Source organism: Ricinus communis, chromosome 10, assembly GCF_019578655.1.
Source record: "Ricinus communis isolate WT05 ecotype wild-type chromosome 10, ASM1957865v1, whole genome shotgun sequence".
Taxonomy (NCBI): Eukaryota; Viridiplantae; Streptophyta; class Magnoliopsida; order Malpighiales; family Euphorbiaceae; genus Ricinus; species Ricinus communis.
This window is the reverse complement of record NC_063265.1, coordinates 21,669,567-21,673,526: the sequence shown is the minus strand read 5'-3', so window position 1 is coordinate 21,673,526 and position 3,960 is coordinate 21,669,567.

Sequence of the window (3,960 nt, the reverse complement as noted above, 5' to 3'; positions counted from 1 at the left end):
TAAGGAGATGTGTAGAGTCAAACTTGGTTTTAAATTATGAGAAATGTCATTTTATGGTCACCCAAGGCATTGTATTAGGGCATGTGGTCTCCTCTAAGGGTATAGAAGTTGATAAGGCAAAAGTAGACATAATTGCAAACTTACCATACCCTACCAATGTTAGGGAAGTGCGTTCTTTTCTAGGACATGTAGGATTTTATCGCAGATTTATCAAGGATTTTTCCAAGATCGCTTTGCCATTGACAAATTTACTGCAAAAAGAAGTTCAATTCAAGTTTGGGAAAGAATGCAGAGAGGCATTTGTAAAACTCAAAGATTTGTTGACAAGCACGCCTATTATTCAACCACCTAGATGGGATTTGCCTTTTGAAATCATGTGTGACGCAAGCAATTATACAGTGGGAGCATGTAACACCCGGAATTTTTATATATTTAATAATGAGTTTTTATTTAAGTTAATTTTAGCTTTATTTTTATTCGGTTTAATTGGAATGATTTAAATAAAAATTTTAAATTTTTATGTTAGACAAACAAATGAGTTATTTTCCATATCCAATTAGTTTGACTTTTAAGAAGTTAATTAAATAAATTATTTGAGGAATAAACTATATTTTTATTTGGTTATTCAAAATTTTCCCAAATGTATATATATATAAATAAAATTATATATTGGAAAATTATGATAGAAATTGTAAGGGATGTTTTTATAAAAGAATTTTAGAAAAATTGGTATTATAATTGATTAGTAGTATTAAATTTTGAGTTGGAAATTGATTATTTAATTTAATTGTGTGTAGGATTTAATTGGAGGATTATTTTGGAACAAGGATTAAAAGTATAATTTTATTTTTATGAGGGTTTAATGGAAATTTGTGAGTTTGGTATTTTCGTAAATAAATATGTCGGTCAGGGGTATTTGTGTAATTGTGTAGGACCGTGCCCAGCACAAGATTCTTCTTCTGCGTCTAATCCCTTTTATAATCTTTCAGTTTCTATCCCCAACACTTATTTTCAATAATTCGGATTTGGCCCAAATTAATTAGTTAAGGGCTTAATTGAAAGGATAAAGGAAAGTTTAGGGGTTAAATTGAAATTCTGCAGGATGAGATTGTAAGTAATTAAAGAAGTTGAGGGACCAAATTGTAATAAAGAAAAGTTTGGGGGCCTAATGTCGATATTGAAAGGAATGGGATCGGAGAGAGAGAAAGTAGATCAGGAGAGAGAGAGAGGGTGATGGTCGAAGAAGAAGAAGAGGAAGGTGGCGGGCGCGGTCGTGGCTGGAAGTGCGTGGTACGGCGGTGGGCTCGAAAGCGTCTTGGCGGAGAACAACAGTCTGGCGGCGGAATCAGCGAAAAGCTGGCTGACTTAGGAGGCTTTCGGTTCACGTTTCCCCGCAGCGATGTTGGCACGTAGTCAGTGGCGATCGGCCTCCCTCTCGGCAAGGGCTCTCTTCGGCAGTGGCGGCCACTGGGGTGGCCAGAGTTGCAAGATCCGGCAAAGTGAAATTTAGAGTGCCAAGCCTTTTCGACTTTTCCGTGAGCTCCGGCCGGAGGATGGACGATCGAGGGCGTATCCCAGGAGCTCTCCTCACCTCGAAGCTTCGCGAAGGCATCGGTTTTATGGCGATCGGGCTTCGTTTGCAAATCGACGTCGAGATCGTCCGTAAATCTCTCCGGATGATCGGGTGTCGGATCGGAAAATGGAAAGCGGGGATCGTCGTCGGTAATGCTTTGAGTCCGATGGTGAGTTCGGATCGTCGATCGGTCTCCGTAATTTGGGAAGTCGATCTGAGCGTCTCCTTAATTTTTCTCGGCCCGTAACTTTGGAAATTCTTGGTTTAATTGTGTGTTTATTGGATTATATTGAGTATTTGATGATATTTGTGAGTCAAAAATAATTGTCGGTCAGTTTGCTTGCCTCGTATTTTGTGTTGTGTGGCGGAGTTGGGAAATAGTGAAGTTTGGGGACCCGACTCCGTTGTTTGAATTGTTGGAATTTTGAAGTGTTTTTCCCAAGGTCTGGACTCGTTTTTATGGAGGGTAATGTCCGTGTTGTAGGGAGGTTTCTTGGATTTTGATAGAATTTTTAAGTCGAGATTCTTGAGATACCCGGTGAGTCTAGACCTAGGATTAATGATCGATTGTTTCAGCGTTTTGATAAATTGTTTTCCGTGACTAGATTATCCGTTTTTTCATTTCGCTCCAACCGAGGGCACCGGAGCGAGCTAGGAGGTCGCCCAATCCCGTGAGTTAAAGTCATTTAATCATTGCACTATTACTAAGTCCGATTTTAATATGCTATTTTAGAATTTGTGCTTAATATGATTATTAGTATCGTAAAATAAATAATTTCACTTGATTATTAATTCTGAAAATAATATAAATATTATTATTAGTAATGTTATACTAATACGAGATACTATTATTTTTCAAGCCACGAATTGCATGTTGCCTTACCCTAGATTTTTAATCTTTATTTCGATATATGTTGAATGATTTCATTAGACAAAGATATTTATTAAATGTGATGATTGCATTTTGGGAAATGTGGCTTTCGTAGAACATGCCACCCAGTGGGTTACATCGGATCGTGCACGTAATGATCATGGATATAAGATTATTATGGATTTGTTTGCCCTGATCGAGCATTGCCCTCTGGGCTGAGTTCAGTTGATTGTCGGAGTTAAGGTCCCTAATCGAGCAACGCTCTCTGGGCGCCGGCTTATTTGGAATTCAAGTGTTCAGTCACGGGTAAGGACCACGATCGAGCTTGCTCTCTCGTCGGAACTGTTGGATTAAGAGAGCCGAAAGGCTACTAGAATTTGGGGTTAGGGTTCTATTAAGCCACTCGTCCCGTAAAAGTAAAAATATATTTTATTTTATTTATTTATTTGGTATGGTTATAATATGAGTTGTATTTACGTGCATGGTTTGATATACTGATTCGAACGATTAATATTTTCTGTGAAGATTGCAATAGTTTCTAGAATATTTGATTTAAACTCACTCTCGGGGTGGCAGATCTCCATTCTCTTATTTTCATATTAAGGTATTTAGTCTTCCGCCGACTTGTACTCGGTAAACCGCATCATCGGGTGGTGTTTGATTTGGTATGTCAAATTGTAAAAATCTTAGATTCTCCGCAGTAGTAATAGTAGATGTATCAGTTGTAAATTTTATGAGTTTCGGGTCTCGCCTAATTCTTCTGGCAGACCGAAGTATTTATGTAGATTGTAACTATTAAGATAATTTATGGCTTTAATAATATTAATTTGAGATGAGATTTGATTGAGTTAGTTTCAGGGTTACTACGGGATTCGGTGGCCTTAAGCCTACCCATTCCTGAAGTAGTCTTAGCCACAGTCCGCAGTCCACCTCCACCAGGTGGGGTCGTGACAAAGTTGGTATCAGAGCTTAGGTTTAGATTTCCTTCGACCTAAGTTGAGATTTTTCTTGGTACTGCGGAGTTAGGATCAAGTCTGTCTTGTTGTTTTCATTGACTCTAGTGTCTCAACCTTCTTTGTTAAAGAGTCAGTCTTTCCTTTCTCGTGAGCTTGTCTTTGGTGTTGTGTTGAGAATGAGCTTTCTAGCAATGGGAAGATCCGAAGCGTGGTAGACTCGTGCCGTTTTCATCAAGTGATTAGTGCAGTCCGCCTTTAGAAGCTTTGATTGTTGTTTCGATGGTGGGCACCGCAGTCAATTTTAGTGTAGAGCGTGATTGCAGTCGTGTCATGGACTGCCTCGTCATCGCATCAGGTATCGCATTATTGAGCAGTGCCGAAGTTAGTGCCTGGGAAGTCGAGTGGATGTTAGAGTTTTATGGTTGAGTTGTGATTGTAAGAAGCTTAAGAAAGGTGGTAGGAGTATTTTTGGATGCTCGGAATCCAGAGAAACTTAAGCGAAAATTATTTATTTTTCTAAGTAGAACAAGTGTTTTTGAAATACAATATTGCGCCCGGTT